Below are 19539 nucleotides of genomic sequence, written 5' to 3' on the forward strand. Positions count from 1 at the left end.
GTTATGTTTATTTTATAGAACAAGGGGCACATGGGCACGAGGCTCATCTGATGTTAAGTCATACCGCCGCTCTTGGACATTCTCAATGCCCAAGGGCTCGCATTGCACTCCCGGCCTTAAAATTAGTACGCTTTTTTCTTGAAGGACCCTAAGTCGAAGTGATTGGGAAATACTTTAGCAGCTGGTTCTACATAGTGGTGGTGCGCGGCAATTGCCTACGACCATTTCTCCCCAGAAACTTTTTTCTGTACACCTTGCAATATGGCCTGCTTATTTCCATTTCAGATACTAATCTTCGAGGCTTTATACGCATTAAACGTATCTTGGGAGGTGTTGAATATAATTAAAACCCGATTTCCCACTTTCCAACTCTTCGTCCAATTCCTAACAGTAAAGTCAAGCGTAACACTCCCAGTAGTACCCTAATATTCCATTTAAAAATTACCTATATCTAGTGTATAATTTACAGCTGCTCGGCGGATGCCTTCTCACAAATTACAATTCAAAATAACACATTCTCTCGCCGACACGACCGGCCATGGGGATTCGAAATTAACCATAATTGCTTAATTCTGAGCGTATGTTGTTTGCTCAGAGCGCCGCGAAGATCTACGAGAGACGGCTATACAAAGGCAGAGGGAGGGAAAGGGATGAGAGATGCGCTCGCGCAACCCGCAGGTACATGAACGCGTGAAGGGTTTGAAAGTGGCATCATTATAGAACGTTTTTATATGGGTAATGATGTGGATGATGAAAAAGTCTATGATGAAGAAGATCTATCGCGTTATTTTTAAGATTTTTATTGTAAAATTTATCATTAAAGTAATATGGTTACGTGTGTGAAGATCTTAACTACACTTGGTTAAGTTGTTATTTTTTTTTATGAATAAAGTTAGATGTTGTCATAACTTGGTCTGATTAGGCTGTATAATCTTTAACGATTTAAATATTTTAACTATTTTAACTATTTTTTCTATTTTAACAATAGAAAACATACAAACATATACCTAAGCGTGTATTAGGCATTAGCTTAATTTAATAGCTTATCAATTATTATATATAGCCAGCAGATCAAGCAACGCAATGCAAATGGATAGGTTACCCTCCCAAGTGATCCCAATCACATTTCCAAGGCTTAATTGGACCCAGCAAGGAAAGCGGAAGCGTGGCCGTCTCAGGCAAACCTGGAGTCGTTGCAGATGAGGCAAATAGAGCCGGAAAAACTTGGAGCGAGGTGATACGAGACCGAACGCGATGGGGACGCTTTCGGCCCCATGTAGGGGCTGTGAATTATGTTCAAGTTAACTTGAAAGAATATGTAGTTAGTCTGGAGAAGGTATTTTATTGTTATCACAGACAGGATCACTAATAAAGTTATACATCACAAGTTTTCTAATCTGATCAGAGTTCAATGAGAGATGTCTGATGATAGCTGTGCCTGTGCTACTATTCACAGACTAGTATGCGCTAGTGAAGGTAAACGTCACGAGGCAACCGGCCTGTTTTAAACTCAATACCGTGTATCAGGCGCACACATTTTTAGTTATAGACACTTTCCATAACGTAAAGATAATCAGTATTTGTTTGTATTTACTGAACGGTATGTCAGATTTACCCCCATATTCATATTTTTTCCCAAACTTTCTCTTCTTCTTTCTTTTCATGCACAAACTAAATTTTAGAAAGACACTATAGTCCCTTTTATTTGTATTTTTTTATAGAACAGGGGGCAATCGGGCTCATCTGAGGTTAAGTGATACCAACGCCCATGGACACTCTCAAGGCCAGAGAGTTCGTGAGCCTTTTAGATATCGGGGCGCTCTTTTCTTCACGGACCCTAAGTCGGTTAGCTTAGGAAATAACGAATAATGTATGTATTTTTTTCCTTTTAATATATTTGGTTTCTAGATTGCTTTCTGTATTTTCAAATTAACACTGATTGCCTCATTTCAATTTATAGCAAAAGAAATGTTAAACACGACCACCAACACATATAACTCTGTAAAACTTGCACGTTCTCAAACTAAGATAGAATGTTAAACGATAAGAAAACTCAGTTTTGGATCTCGCTTCGGAACTGTTTGTTCAATATGGATTTTTCTACGTTAAATTGTGTCTAAGTATCTCTCTCCCTCTGTAAGTATTCTGATGGGTTGGTCAAGTTATATTACCTTTCGTTATTTTGAAGTATCAGGGCCTACCTTCCAATTGCTATAAAGACAGCGTTCCCGATGTTAATAATGAATTTCCCAGCGCGGATAATGAGAGTACATGGAACTTGCATACAAGAACATCGGAATCGGTATTGCTGTTGCTTTGGAAAATTGTATAAGGCATGCAGATGAACTATTTCCCGAAACAATTATGTATTTTTTACGACATTAAAACTGAATAGTCTCGACAAGCTGGAAATGGTAAGGAGAAGTGATGGCAGGAGAAGGCGGTGTCGATCGCCTACCCGTTGGTCTGACCAAATTAAGACAATTGAATCTGAACATCCCCAATGCACTGAGATAAGTTTGAGTGATATGGAAGCAGCATGTCGACGTATCGGTTAGTTCTTTCCAAGACAGGACCTTCAGTAATGAAGATTACGAAAAAAAAGAGTGCTATGGTGAGTGTTCCGAAGAGTTGTTTGGGTGGATCCCTCCTTAAGAAAACACTTTTTAAACGGATTGAAGCTATGTATTACTATTATAAACTTATAATTATATATATAATTTTAAATTTAAATTTTTCCGACGTTTCGCGTGCTTTACAGCGTGCGTGGTCACGGTGACTGAAGACAAAAGGTGTTGAATGTCAAAATTATCACAGCTGTAGAGAAAGTTGTGTTATCTGTATTTATTTCCCCGGAGTTGATATCAACTAAAAGATGACGGGTTTTAAATTTAAAATTATGGAAATAATTATAAGTTTATAATAATAATACATGGCTTCAATCCGTTTAAAAAGTGTTTTCTTAATGTGTAAAATCTATGTTAACAAAAGACAATACTATGGATCCCTCCTGCCTCGTTTCAACATCGTACGAGCCGTATCATTTCAAAATTTCAATCACCTTGATGGCTGGGAGCCTTCCACAGTACGGTTTACAAGACACTTTCTTTTGGGACCTTACGAACTGTGGAATCGACTTGCGGTGGGGCTTCCCTGAGAGATACGACAATTGTTCAATATATATACTATATATTGATCAATTGTGTTATCTCTCATATACTCTTCCCTCAACGCTCCTACTAAAAATGGGTGTCCATGGGCTGCGATGACTGCCTTTTGTGGGCGTCCCGTAGGATCGTTTTGCGAGATTTACTTACAAACTATGTTTTGTTTCAGATATCACCCTGGATGAAGTCATTAAAAAGGTTTGTACAAATTGTTACGAAAATTTGTTTATCGCTAAAAATATTACCGAAGAATTTATGAGCGTAAAATAAGCAAGGCGAGACCGTAAAATTTTACGTTTTATCACACTTTATTTCTACCTCGGGGTAATAAATTTCACGTTAACATTCCCATATTTGCAAGTAATAAAAATATGGTTTTTGTTTGAGCGTCATTACGGGAAGATGAAAGGTATTTACGACATGATACTTTCATTTAATGGCTCAATCGTAAATGATCGTATTGTAGGTTCTGAATCGAAAATTACTACATATTACTGTATAATTCCCATGACTGGAATTATAAACATATATATATAAATACAGAAGACTGATCACTAGTCTATGAGCTAAAAATGTTCCAAGAAACGCATGCAATCGGAGCCAATATGCCATATAGGGTTGTAGTTCTGGATTATTTTTATAATTATTTAATTTTATAAAGTGATAATTCTCGCGAAACTTTTATTCACTTCGTTACTATTCATAACACCACTAAAGCCCTGAAATAATACTTATGGTATACAAGATATACTGCAAACGAAAAAATATCATCTGTATCATCTGTATGTTGCCTAACATAAAGTACGAATATAGATGCCGTAATATTCCGATTTGTTGATCCTGCTTATCGTGCAATTAATTTCCTTTTGGCATTGCATTCAGAGAAGACAAGTGAATTGAAGTTTTGTTTCAGCGTAACGGACACAAATTTCCGTTTCGTATGATTCACATTGCGTTTCAATTGTGAGAAATGAGAATATATTGTGATGCTCCGACTTTTCGAGTATGATTTGTGGATATCTCGTCACATTGTATGAATACGATAATTTATTGCTACACTTTGCATACAGAACCTTCGTGTTTTTTTTTAAATCGGCTGGTATAAGGCTTATTTTAATGTAAAAGGAGGCTCACCTGTAATACAGCCGCCCATGGATACCTTGCCAGAAGCCTCGTAAGTACCTTGAAGGCCTTTTAAGGATTGGTACGTTAATTTCTTCAAGGACTCACGAATTCGGACAAAGCCGAATCGGTTTGGAAATACTTCAGTGGGCAGCTGGTTCCACACAGTGTTGGTGTGCGTTTAATAATACCTGAAATTTATAGTAAAAAAATATAAACCAATGTTTATATGATGTGCGTTACACGTTACCATGGTTACCATTTCTTGGACAACATCGTAATATACAGTCCACATTTTAAAATACGACAATGTGTCAATGTGCATAAGGAAAATTAATTTTTATTCAATTAAATAAGAAATTATTACTTTTTTGTGTTAAAATTTAGCTTATATCAAGCGTTTTATCATTGAAGCGTTGAAATCATGAAATATATAAACACGTCAACAAGGCTTAGTGCAAAAATCGCTTCCAGGAGAAGTGGAAATAAAAAAAAACAGAAGTGAAGTAAAAATATAAATATATTCATCACTAACCAAAAATTTTCGCATAAATCATATTTCCCACGCAGTTGCGTAAAGTGTAAACAATGTAAGGGGTAATAAATAGAAGAATTCCAGAATGATCGTCCGACACGCTAACGACTGTTGTAAACAAGCTCAAGTGATGTACAATCAAAGTTTCTCTGCATATTTCTTGGAGTATTTCGGAAATTGCGAACGAACAGTTACCCGAGAGTTTCAGCCCTTTACTCAGTTTAATCTGTCCTATAATTTGTTCTTATAACGTTGATTGAGCATGAGACCCACTCAATCCCTTTTCACCCTGTCACTTATTCTTAATGGATGTTTAATTCGCTGAAACTCTCATAAAGTACTTTTAAAGAATAATATTAAAGAGTTTTATTGAGTTTAAAAATCGAATGAAAAATATGTTCAAGAATGAATTCGAAAAAACTTTGTCTTTATACAGATGTCATTCGGGCTCCAAACTAAATCACTTAATTAAGTGGATACTCTTTCCGGGAATCCATAGACAAATGCCAAATAAATCCACCGAGATATGTCAACGGTTCGTCGAAAACGTATTCTAAATTCAAAAGTTTGTGTATGGAACGTTTATTAACTGCCAAGCAGACATGCTAAAACAGATGTTCTGTCTTCACTTGACGGATAGGTCAGGCGAGGTCGGACGCCATCTTGCGAGATTCCCGCCAATCGGCGCGTCCCCGGGGTGCCTGTCAACGGAGCGAGCGAAACAATTACCGGGATCGTGACTTTGTGTATACGGCGGGTTAGCTGCAATCCGAGACGACTTTTTAAAAATCCCTCTGGAACTTCTAAAATTTTGAGGGTTTCTTTAGTGCTTTAGCGGCGATGTCAGTGATTGGTGTGTCCCTTAAGGGATATCGTGGCGGGGAACTTGTAGCTTATTAGTAGGGAATTTTCTTGATGACTGTGAAGGATAAAAGGAATGAGGCTTTATAGATTTGTTAGCAAATATTTAATGATGCGTTATTATTTTGAATCTATTAGGGTGTACATATTTTTGGTAAAGAACCTTCTATCATCGATTTATGAGTACGTGGCATGCCGATTTTGTCACCATATTTTCCATCACCGTACGAGCGTGCTTTTAAAGAAAAATCTATTAAACCCTGATTCGAACGCACGTTTTAGTTAATTCTTTTAAGTTTTCCAGCTCCACGTTGTATACCAGCTTTAAATCATCAAAACCGTTGGCCGCTCTTCTATAATTACAACGTGATATGATCTTCATAACAACAGAATTGCAGTATACATTTAACTAGCGGTCTTTCAATCTAAATGCACCTGTTCGGGTTCGCTCGATATAATGAAGACATTTCGGTTCCTCCGCAGGTGTGTGACTTCCAGTCCGAGACCCAAAATCGACGGCTCATTATGTTGTTTAATTCATTATGCGCTTTGTTTTCTTCAATCGTTTTTTATCTGTCCCGCGAATAAGTTTATTGTCTCTACCACAATTTATTGTTGCACGGGCCTAAATAAATCGTGTTCTGACTTTAACATATGTAGGTAATTAAGCTGTTAAGTTTTTCAAATGTTTTATGACTATCTTTGTTCGAGTTTTATTCCTTGATTGTGTTTTTTCGTCAAGTCACAAGTGGAGATCGTTTTGCATTCCTATCTCGATTACAAAGTTACGGTATTCGATTCACCGGAGTTGACGATTGGAATCGAACGTGTGTCGTTGAAAATTTTGTATCAAAGTATCAGTGCTATTGAGTTTGGGTTCATTTTCGTTCGACTTTACACTTGCTAGGAATGGCCTATATTAACTTCTTTAAGATAATGCGAGGATACGTTTAAAGCTATTCTATTTTACGGGAGATTCAACTTTATTTAGAGGGCTGTAGGTGTTAGATTCCGTTGAATTAAATTGGATAAAAATAAAAATTCAACAGTTCCCGATTAGATGATTATCGAAGAAGTTGCATTTGGAAACGATTACATTTTATATGGTAATTGAAGGCTGGCTTTCTAGTTCATTATTAATACTTACAGAATGATCCAGATGAAATATTTGAAATGAAATATTACGGAACTAATTGGTCATTACATACGAAGCCTGTGTGAAATTTATATTTTATTGTTCATAATAGAATTAAATCGCAACGATTCCATTATATTATAAATATATATCGATATTATCAAATGGCTACTATTTCGGCCCTAAACGTGTTTTTGATATAATTGTTTTGTTATTACAATTGATTGTAATGGCTGTTACAAAAATAAATATTGCTGCAAATATATCAACATAATCATTTAGTTTACTGTTGCATTGTTTTTTTTTAATACCAAGCGCCTTTTTTATTTTAGTATAGTATTATTTTCAATTTATTTTAGGTACATGGTCTTTACATATGTAAATTATCATCAATGTATACAAATTATTGTAAAAACTATTCAATACCTACTCCATAATTTCATGCCAATTCGTTTCCATATGAAACTACCTTTCGGTAAGGGCAACTAGTATTAATTTTTTATTTTGACTTTCAGAGGTGTCTTTGACTTTTAAATAATTCGCTCTATATCGTTTTTTAAACAATAATATTTTTAAAAAATCAACATTCATATGAAAGTTCATAACAGAATATATATGTTTCGTACATATCCTATTACAAAGAAACAATCTATAATGAAAATTCTTAAATATACAAATCTTTATTACTTAGAAACTTCTAAACAATTGTTTATGTCATCAACAATAGTAATATATAAACTTTTTAGTCTCTAAACAGGAGATAAAAATCAAAACTGCACGAAATATCCCACATTGAAAGTAAAAAAACCGGACAATAGACGCGGCAGATGCACCTAAGGACTGCACAATTAATTTCTTATATAAAATAACATCTCTATCCCGAGGAAACCATTTCTCCGAATTTGACGTGTTATAAATTTGTTTTTTTTCGTACGCCATATGCTTGTGATGTTTTATTCAACTCTTGGACCACTTGTTTTAAGGTTTGTGGTTTACGTACAGCTGGTTCGGACAGGAATAGATTAGGCGTATAGGCGTTACTCAGATACATTCTTATATATGATTTTATTAGACCTGCTTATTTTGTACTATGGGTATAAATAATGAATGAAACACCTTTTTAAGTATAGACTAGGTATATAGAGTACTGTACATCGATAGCAAACAACGTATACGCCGAGAGAACGCTGAGGTGTTTGCTATCACGGCTAATAAATGGACTTCCCAGTCAGTTATTAGACAACCTAACGTTAACTAACATAAAAGTAGTGTTTAAACTTACTTTAAGTTTAAACACTACTTTTATATGTATTTGTCGCGTTCCTATGGTTACATTTATACAAACCACAAGGGTTTTCTAAAGATTTTGTTAAATTATTCTGTAAAATAAAAAAGTATAACGGATTTATTTATCTGTCCGCCATTTTATGGTTTACAGAATATAAAGACAGACTGACTGAATTTTATTAAATATTATACAATTTGCGACTTAACAGCAGCTTGTCTTTATTTAAAAATGATATAAGGTCTAAAATAATAATATTGGATATATTTCAATTAGACAATATATTTTTAAGAAATTCATTTATTAATAATCTTAGGTAACAGTCATATTATAAAACAAAACACTTAAAGCCAAAACATACATAAGCAATATATATGAATCAGAAAACATAAGTAAGCACATTAATATACAAAAAGAAAACAGAAATTTAATATTAATACTTCAATCAAAGAAAAACATACAATACCAAACATTGTACGTAAAACTTAATACAAGTTAAAGATAATAAAACAAAATAATTATATTTATTTTAATGATATAACAACAGTTGTATAAAAAACATCGAATCGCTGAGCTTTTTAGGTTTTGAAATCTCAAGGATTATTGAATAAAAATTATCTATATCTTGAGAAGGGCTTGTCAAAGTCAAAAGTCTTGTCACGTATTTTCATTAAATATTTGCGGTAATAAAGCCGATGAAGCGAACCTAATTAAATATCACTACAGATTTCATTAAATACTGAATAAATTCATGTCAATTACTCTTAATTACACAAATTACGCATGTTATATTTTATTGACAATTTATCATTAATATTAATTATTGAATTTATTATACGCATATTAAAATGTGTAGGCCTTTTTAATATGCACATAATGTATGTTAATTCATTATACAATATATATAATTATAATTTTACTATAATGATAGTTAAAGACATGTTTGTCTAGGTTATATATATATATAAATCAGTGGCGCTACAACCTTTAAGACTGGGCCTCAAATGTCTATATCTGTTTTATGATCATTTGTTAATATAACAGGCAAGTAGGTGATCAGCCACCTGTGCCTGATACACGCCGTCGACTATTTGAGTCTCGGCAAGCTGATTTCCTCACAATGTATACCTTTACCGTTCAAGCGAACTTGAAATGCGCACATAGATAGAAAGTCTGGTGCACAGCCGAGGATCGAACCTACGACCGACGGGATGAAAGTCGCACGCTGAAGCCCAATATTTGATATTTATAAAATAACTAATCTAAATTGAAGGAATCGTTTAAAATTGATCAGTCAAGTAGTCAAATAAAATTCAAAAGTTCAACACCAATTTGAATTATTATAGATTGTTTAACGAAGCGTATATTAACACTAAAGGGACAGATGGTCAAATCTACTCCACCGATTAAAGAAATCTCTATTCACATCAAATCAACAAATAGGGACTGTTGACAAAGGTATAGACGAATTTGCCACAATAAAGCGATTTGTGCTTGTAAATTTTTATAGAATTCGTTTGGGGTCATTGTGATCCGTGAATGTGACTGGGATGTTACAGAACGGAGGAATGTAATGGTTATATTATTATTATGTTACGAATGTCTTGGGTTTATAATTTTTGAGTTGTCAACTATATGAATATTTAGGAAATATGCTCAAATAAAGGTGTTTTTCCTTAAATTATTTATTTAAACACATATAATAATATGTATAATACATATTGATATTATTATGGTAAGAAGTGTTGGCCTAGTGGCTTCAGCGTGCGACTGTCATTCCTGGGTCTTAGGATTCCCGGCTACGCACCAATGGACTCTATGTCTATGTGCGCATTTAACATTCGCTGGAACTGTGAAGTAAAACATCGCGAGGAAACCGGCTTGACTGTGACTCCTTGGGCATTTAAAATTCGTTCGTTCAAAATTCGACGGCGTATGTCATGCACAGAAGGCTGATAACGTATTTGCCTATTATAATAAAAATGAATATGAAAAACATACAGAAATCTAGACCAAAAAGGTTGTTGTGCCACTGATTATTATTATGGTGTTCCTCGGACTGCTAAACGTTGCCAGTCCATCTCCGAAATGTGCCTTTATTCTTTGTCAGTAACCAATTGTTCCTTAAATCCTTGATTGCTTAACCGAATTAAAGTAAATTTAATTACAAAATTGGTACTACTTGCCATGCCATTTTGAATGTCGAAACTCACAACTTAGCTACAGCTGTTCTTGTATATTACACTCAATGCCAACTAATTGAGATAAATTTTAATACAAAAATAGATATGCATTTTCTTCTGCATTCTTGCAATACCATTGGGTTGTTATTTGGTTTAGTTTCGATTTATATATTTTGAATATTATTAAGTTTGATTATTTTCATACATGACTAGTAAGTAATACATACATTAATTAAGGTATGTACAAAGCAAGCTGTGTATTTAATGTGTAGTATAAAATGGCGTCAAATAATATCGCAGCAATATTTTCTTTATTATTACCTGTAAGCGCTATTTCCCTATTGTTCGCTGCCTCTAAATTACCTAATAAACATCACAGAACAGCTCAGCATCAGAGCAATTTATGCACAATTTACACACCAATACACAAAATAACGGACAGAACATTCGTGTCACAGATAACTTAAGTATTTTTACGATGATAGTTAACTTTAACGACACCAAGTCCTGTGGGGAGCTTTATATATAGAGTATTCGGTTCAGCGAAATTCACTTGTCGTTCATAGAACTAGAAATCAGTATTGACAGTTAACAACTGAACTGTAACGACTAGTATATAAAAGACATCATCGACATGCATGTCAAGTTGGCGTGTAAAAAAGAAACAAACGACAAATGTCAATTGCCATAGTTTTTTGTTTGTAGTAGTCTTTGATGAATTCAGTTCAACAAACACCCCCAAAACAATGATGAAGGTAGGTTTATATAATCGAAACAAAAAGAGTGGCAGAACCTCATTATCAAGTCCTAACTTCATCAAATAAATCTATTTATCACCTACCAAGAAAGACAGTATTTGAAAATCGCTGGACGCTTTTGGGTAACTATACACCAAAAAGATCGGTTGAAAAGATCCAATATCAGTAATCAAAGTCGAAGCAAAGCTTATTTAAATTAGCTTTTTACTTTAGTGGGTTATACCGAGAAGACCCGGCGAACTCGGTAAGTTCTTTTAAAGGGAAATATTGAAATCTAAAAATGATTCGTACGTAAATTTAAACTAGAACTCAATAAACTGACTATAATATAATTAATGTCATTATGATTTGGTTGAGTTTTATAGCCAATTTATTCAACTATACCTATATCATGAACCTAGATTTTCTGTAATACAACAATATAATAATTATTAATTAAGAAAGTATTTTTGTCAGGCCAGCAATGCATCACGGCCTCTCTCTTATACTTTGGTTTAAAAGTATGAAAGAGTGCATGTATTTATTGTCCTCGGTCTGTGCACCGATGTCAAATGATTAGTATTTGCTATAAAATCTAAAAATTAAAAATAAGCCTCGTAAGACCATTATGTCACACCCCTTGTATATCTATCTATAACTAAACTAAGTTACTGAGCATAATATTTGTATTTAGTAATAAGGTTATATTTATATAAAAGAATACTCACGTCAAAACATCTCCTGTATTAAAAATAAAAAGATAGCAAACCATCTGACGTGCAAGTCATCACGACAAGTGGGATAAACAAATTTTACGACCCAAAAAGGTTTTACTATTCATTTTTTCTGACAATCGTAAACTATTGTTTGGATGAACATGTGCTAGTCGCCGCTTTAGGCCTAAAACAACAAAATTTAGCGCCACGCTTATGTTCTGTATCAAGTGCTTTTGTTGAACTGTTAGAAAATAAAGAAGCTTTTGCCTTTTGAAGATTTGTATAGTTTATTTAGTGTAAGTTTTATTAATGTGAATTGTTTGTACTTAAAGAAGAAATATTGTATAATTTTGACTTAATCATACATGTGTTTCAACCAAATTATTTTACCGTATTTTGTTTAAAAACATACTAACATAGGCTCGAAAGTAAACGCTTAGGACTACATATATCATCATATATATTATGTTAATGTAATACACAAATGACGTCTGATATTACCAGTTAACTTTATATAAATGGTAATCGTTGTAATATTGAATTACGCCTATATTTTTATAAACGAAACATTTACGGTAATGTCAAAGATGTTTTTAACAGACGAAAGTCACACTTAGTGCTAAGTATCGACATAGTTAAACTCCTATTACGAGTAAAATCGGCTATAAGTTAGGTTACAACGTGCAGATAATCCCTAATGCTTAGTGCGGACAAGAACAAATAGATTCGCCCCTCGAAGGTAAGCTCGTTATCAAAGCTTAAACGTTACAGTTAACAGCGACAGTTCAAGTTAAGTCGCAAAGTCACGCTTCCTAGTACGTTACTTTAAACTAAGCCAAACGTAAATGGTTAATTATTGTATACGATCTTGTGTGGTAATTATGGCCAATAACTAAAGATAACATTCGAGGTATTCGCTTTACAAGCCCTGAAGATTCAGTGAAAGTGTACGAAAATGCCATAGAAGAGACCTCTAAGGAAGAATGGACCCACTTCTTTTCTCAGTTGTTCCATCGAATGCGACGATGTGTAGAGAGGAACGCAGATTACTTCGAAAAACAATGAAATTATAGGCAATTTTCTACATTAAGCCGTTTTTCATTTTCTAAACATTTTCAATGTTACTGGAATATCATATCGATGCAATATACATATTAAATGGGTTTAAACAATCACCATTTGTTTTATCCAGTCCCGAAGTAAATTAGGCTTGTGAAGTAATTCTCCCGAGAGTTTCAAAATTTTGATATCATATAAAAGCTTCATAAGTCAATCAGGGTCGATATTATTTTCCATGTATACTTATTTTCTCTGTAGGCATTTGCGTTCCGGATAGATCTGAGTCACATTGCCAAGCATCCCATAAACTTTAAAACCGAAAAAAAAAATGTTTAAATAATTGCTTGATAATAATATTATTGTACCTCAATAATATTAAAATCAAAATACTTTGATATTCTTTGATTGCATTTTTTACTTCAACAATAACTTATAACTAAAAATCATAAACTCAAACTTTAGATTATATCATATAGGTAAAATTCACTTGTGAACGTCAACGGAAAAGATTTGAAATTGTTTATAAATTTACATTTCGCGTACCGGCAAGAAGAACTGGCAAGAAACTCTCCGCCACTATTTGACGAAAAATAAATCCAAAGTGTTAATATTATTATCACTGTATACAATATATTAAAATCAACGCCTAAAACGATTTTTTAAAAATTCATCGACGCGTTAATCCTCTACTAATTTACTGGATCATCAATCATTTGGAAAAAAGTAAACCATATGCCGATACCTTTACAAATCTTTACCTGAACGGAGTCTAAGAAAAAATTCTTACAAAAAAAGGTGACAATACAGTAACTATGATATCTCTATCTATGGCCTACAAATCGATATACAGGGTGTAATAAAAGGTACAGATACCGGTCTTTAGCCCAGGAGGTATATTTTCGCCTTAAATACATTTTAAGTGCTACAAAATACATAAAAATTACACAAATTAGAGTTATAGGAGACCATGAAACATTTTGAATGCGATCCCAGAGTGAGTGTGTGACTTGTGTTGTGTAGTCCCGTAATTAATGGGCCATGTCAACTTGCATGTGTTTGGAAAGCACCTCGAAACAATTTTATTTTGCCGAGAATGGAGTCCGGCTTATAACCCGTGGATAAGTGGTTTTAGCAGACAATATACAAGAGCAAATGTTCTTTTGTATTAGGTGTTCATGTTAGAGACAGACTTAAAGGGTACCTCAAGATAAAAATTAAAAATTCATAATCATTGATTCATATAGATAACATAATGTACACTGTATTGTCTTTTGTTAGCATAGCCATAGTCACCGTGACCACGCACGCTTTAAAGCACGCGAAACGTCGGAAAATTTAAAAATTATGTAAATCCGATAAAAAAGTGTTTTCTTACAATGTACACTTATAAATGTCTAAAAAGAAGTATACTTATATTAAAAGCTTCAATCAAGTGCGTAGAACGGAAGAGAAGAACTGGCAATAATCTCTCCGCCACTCTTTCATAAAGCATTACATAACAATAATGTGATTTATACGAAATCACGTACACAATTTTGCCCCTTATTTTAATAACACTCTGTATTGTTGCGTTCTGAGAAAACCCGAAGAATTTGTTGCAAATAATTCTGAGCGAGGTTTTAATAATGTGTGGACATTATTATATCAGCGGACAAAAAATTGTTTAAGACGGCGTTGCCTTATTAACAAGTAGCTTGTTTGTCTATTTAACTTTATATATTATTTCTCTAACAAAACATTCAATGTCATTAAACAAAATCTTAATATTTTTTATAAATATACCCGAACTTATTGAAATGATAAGTTTGAAATTGAATGTCTTTATCTTCAGTCGATTATTATCGATATTGCTGAAGGTATTTACTCCTTTTAACCTGTCTGTAATATTTATATTGTCTATATTTGAAAGTTAATAAACTGATAAGTCTTTTTTTCTTGTAAATGGCCTCGATCTTTGTAATAACTGATCCCCGAACGTTATATGCAAGCAGGAACACAGCATCATACATCCTTTATCTATCAATAAGTAATGACGATGAAACATTGTGGTTAATGAGTTCTAAACACTTATGGAGAATTTAATTATAAGTTTCAGATCAAGTAGTCAGCAGTATTTAATATAAAAATGATGACTAAGTAATTAAATAACATTAATATTATATACATGCGAATAATTGCGTTTGTGGCTTGGTTCAGGTTCGTGCGGCGAATTGATGGACAGCCTTTATATTATATTAAGATTGCTATTGTTATTATTTATTCACGCTTGAATTGACACAAACACGATATCATTATACGAAATTATAATTTATTTTATCACCATTTGGCAACGCCCCATTGACTGGGTATCTTCAAAATTCTTGCATTTAAAATAAGCCAAAAGACGTTATCTCTACCTCAAAGGTAAACTTGACAACTTATTTCCGTCTAAATTTTATTCAGGGTTGTGAAAAATGTTTTGCATTGTAGTAATTAATCAATACCTATCTAATTTTAGTACTACAAATAAATATTAAGTACATAATTGCGTACATTAGACAAAACTTATTTTTAAAATTAACGGTATATCAAGTTACTTAAAGCTGTAAAAAGTTTATTTTTCTTACAACTTCTTATTAAATACTCTTTCTATTTAGTGACACGAAGGTATACATCGTGAGGAAACAGCCTGCTACTAGATTAATTTATAAAATTGTTGTAGTGACATCCCTTATCGCTTGCGCATGAAGTGTGAACGCCGAACGGCTACAACGGCAAAACAAATATTTTTATCGGCCGGGCTTCTAGGAATATAGATTCTTATCCTTTAGAGGTTTTCACGATACCTGTATTTTTTTTAATTCGACACTTGTCAAGATATAGTAATAGATGACTACTGATGTCTTCTTTGGTCTGCCGCCTTGACCTACGGTGATGAAATGGCCAGTTGCATAGTGGTAGGTCTCTCGGAACTTTGAGATCATAAAAATCACTAATTGTTTGCTAGGCATTTTTATGTGTCGTGATAAAGTGAGATGAAATGATTTATATGTAGATTTCTCTTAACCTTATCCAGGTCCTTATAAGCTTGCCAATGTTCGGCACACATTGGTACAAAATAAATATTAAATACAAGAATTAATGTAACCAGCACTTATAGGCAATGATAACAATAGACATGAGAAAAATATATAAAATCATAAAATATAAAAACCAATTGATTTCATAGTGTGAAAGCAACTATGGATATCCAGACCAAGCTCGTTTATCAATATGCTCAATGTTTTGGCCAAAACGCGTTCTTCGCGGAGGGTCAAACAAGATGATGGTGCTATTATACAGTATATACGGATTAAAAATATACGTCAAAATTTTATCGTTATACGTGTAATTGTCAGCCATTTCTGTTTTTTTTAAGTCCTGAGCCGAACGTAATTATGATATAAAAATCACGAAAGAAATAAATGACATTAAATCAAATATTACACTTTATTATGATGTAGTCTGTGGTTGTGTTGCGTCTAGTGATTTAGTTTTATTTATTAATTAGGTTTTTATTTCGTAATAGCGTAAGCATTTGTATGTCAGTTACCAAATGTTCCATATGTTGGTATGTAGCTACTAAAAAGTATTAGTAAAATCATCATATTGAAGCGAAACGAATTTGCGAAGTTATTAATATTATTACACCCTCGCGTACATCGACATGTACATTATACATTGGCGGTTTATATCAAATGTGTTTAATTTTTCCTTGGGTAAAGAAGCGTAAAATAACTAAATTAATACTGATGTGGGCTGAAGACATGTTTAACAATGTCTGAATCATCGCTTGACATTCCGATGACAGCCCTGGGAGAACTATTTGCAAAGTATGAGTAATCCTGACTCTATCAGTGCGATAAGAGGTTTTTGCTCTTTTTACCTACAGACCGTAATCGCTGTTACTAACGATATGAATTCAAACTTAAAACTTGAAAATGATTGTAAATATAGCCACTCCTTTGTGGAACTTCGAAGAATTCTTTGTAATTTTGGAATACGTATTATTTTTTTATTATTATTTACCAATATTTATAAATTTATTTAAAATAGTTTTTCATTCAGCCGTTTTCATTTCGATTTGAGTGGGTGTGTCAATTGGACGCCAATTGATCCAAAATTTCACTGTTTATTTATATTTACGTTTCATTAGGAAATAATATAACAATATTGGTAATTAGTTATTTAATTGCGTTTCATTTTAAAATTCATAGGTCAGATACACTAATAGATTTTTCTGTATCAATGCGCAATAATATCTTTCTGGTATTTCAAATGTGAACGTCACGAAGAAAATATCTTAAATGTGATCAATGACATTTTGAAATATGAGGCGACGATCCAAAAAGGTTTAAGTATATTTTTTTAAATTAAATTCTATGTTAAATTAGTAAAATATAAGACTTGCGTAATACTACCATATGAGCAGTATACACATAAGACATTTGTATGTGAAAGCTAAAATATACAGGTCTGTAATTTTATACAATGTGTCGCAAACCTAACCGCATTTATTTTTCTATTTAAAGGGTATCTTAATAACGTAAAAGCATAAGGAAAATGGTATAATTAGAAACCTATTTTTCCATACAAACAAATTGAGATAAAGTGAGTCAATAAATTTAATACCCTTGCAAATTACTAGACATATAGATATACTAGACATCAGTGAAGAACGGAAACGCCCCACATTGGCGTGCTGGTTCGGTAGGATCAAGAGAATACTTACAACCAGGACGTAAATATTATCGCTAAGTTCACTTGTGTCGAAATCATAACAAATTAACATTAATAGGATACGATTGTTTACTTTTTAGATGATTGGAAGCGTCTTGTGTATATTTATGGAGTGATAATAGCCCCCATAATTTTTGTCATTATTAGAATCAGAAAACATGTCTGTAGCGAAAAAGCTATAGCTTATGCTGGGAATGAAAATTCCCTTGAATTTGTATATCAAAGTGTCGCGAGGTTTTTAAAAAGATAATAGAAATTACAGTATTCCAATTTCAAGCAATCTGCGTATCCAATCAACGTTTCTGAAACTGATTCGGACAGTGTTAGTTCCGCGCATTGTTTGCGATGACAGATGTCATAACACGTCACTAAAGTTTGTATTCTTCCGCTAACCTATTTCCGGTGCGACGAAAAATAAACTTCAATTTAGAACTTCGAACTATATGTTTTAGTAAACGAAATCAAACAATGTTTTCGTATATTATTCGTAAAAGTAAAAATATATAATTTTTTTGTAGTAGTAGTTACACTATTTGTATCCTGAATACGTTGCCTGATACTGTTTTGAAATTGATAAAAATTTAAAAAAAAATCTACAAATAATTTTAAACTGAACAAATTTTCGATTTGGTCGTATTGACTGGTTTCGCTTGTTAAGTAAGTAAGTAACTTTAGACTGTATGGCTAGTTAAAGCCTAGCTTTGCATATTCGAATTGGGAATGATAATAATAATTATCACTCGCTCCAATCGGCACAGCGTTCGATAATTATTGTATACACCAGTCATTTTACTCGTAAAGCTATGCTATTGTCTATCAGAATAACGAACTAAATTATAATTTACTCATATACGCTCATGGACGTAGAATGGCGAGATTGGAAAATGATGTCGCTTTTCGTTTGATTGTGATTGGGCAGCGATAGTCCAATGACAGACACACGTCACGACGTGCTTTCGATTGACCAATGACAATCGAACGAAATTGTCCATCATTTCGTTCTTTTACATTCTCATCTTCGTGCGTTGTTGTTTGAATTGGTCATAAAATCAGAATTTAGTCGCTTAGCTTTTGAATTGTAAAGTAATTATTGTTGATATTATAACCCACTATTTAGGTCTCCGGAATCATCAACTCCTACTGGGTTGCCTTATGAAATTATAGGTTCAAGACACTTGATCCAGTATTTAAATTTCTAGGGCCCTGGGCCTTAGGGTGTCTCTTGAAAAAACGGACGCCCTATTGTTCCATGGCCCTAGGAATGGTCCACCTCCTGGGGCGGTCTTGATGGTGGAAGGAGTGGGGGTTCCGGTGGCGTCCAAGATGAAGTACCTTGGTCTCGTCTTGGATGGCCGCTGGAACTTCGAGGCCCACTTTGAAGCTCTCGGGGGGAAGGTTGTAGGGGCGGCGGGGGCGCTTGCAAGGCTATTGCCGAATATTGGGGGCCCTAAGCAGAGTGTGCGGAGGCTGTACTGCGGAATCATACGCAGTATGGCATTGTATGGGGCCCCTGTATGGGATGATAGGCTGAGGGCGAGGAACCGCACCCTACTCAGGAGGCCACAGCGAGTGATGGCGGTTCGGGCGGCTCGATGCTACCGGACCGTCTCGTTCGAGGCGGCGTGCCTGTTGGCGGGGACTCCCCCCTGGGAGTTAGAGGCGTTGGCCCTAGGCGACCTGTATCGTCTCAAGTGTGAGACTAGGGCAGGTGGCCGATGGGCTGAACTGGTCGGACCGGCAAGGAGGCAAGCCAGGGAGGCCACCTTTAATAGATGGGCCCATGATCTGGCTATGCCTAGGGCGGGAGTACGCACCGTGGAGGCGATTCGCCCATGCCTACGGGAATGGGTGAATCGCCCGAGTGGAGCCGTGTCCTTTCGGATGGCGCAGATACTGTCTGGGCATGGGTGCTTTGGGCGGTATCTGCACAGGGTGGCGAGGCGGGAAACCCTTCCCATCTGCCACCACTGTGGTGCCCCAG

The 19539-nt window shown here is 34.4% G+C and overlaps 1 protein-coding gene across 1 annotated transcript in view; it reads left to right on the top strand.

Moving 5' to 3' along the window:
• The window catches only part of LOC123720346, a 112019-nt gene that overhangs the window by 29251 nt on the left and 63229 nt on the right, over positions 1–19539 (top strand). Inside the window, exon 2 of the mRNA XM_045676910.1 lies at positions 3337–3365. The gene's annotated coding sequence lies outside the window, so the exon portion shown is untranslated. The remainder of the gene's footprint in view (positions 1–3336; positions 3366–19539) is intronic.

Source organism: Pieris brassicae, chromosome 2, assembly GCF_905147105.1.
Source record: "Pieris brassicae chromosome 2, ilPieBrab1.1, whole genome shotgun sequence".
Lineage (NCBI taxonomy): Eukaryota > Metazoa > Arthropoda > Insecta > Lepidoptera > Pieridae > Pieris > Pieris brassicae.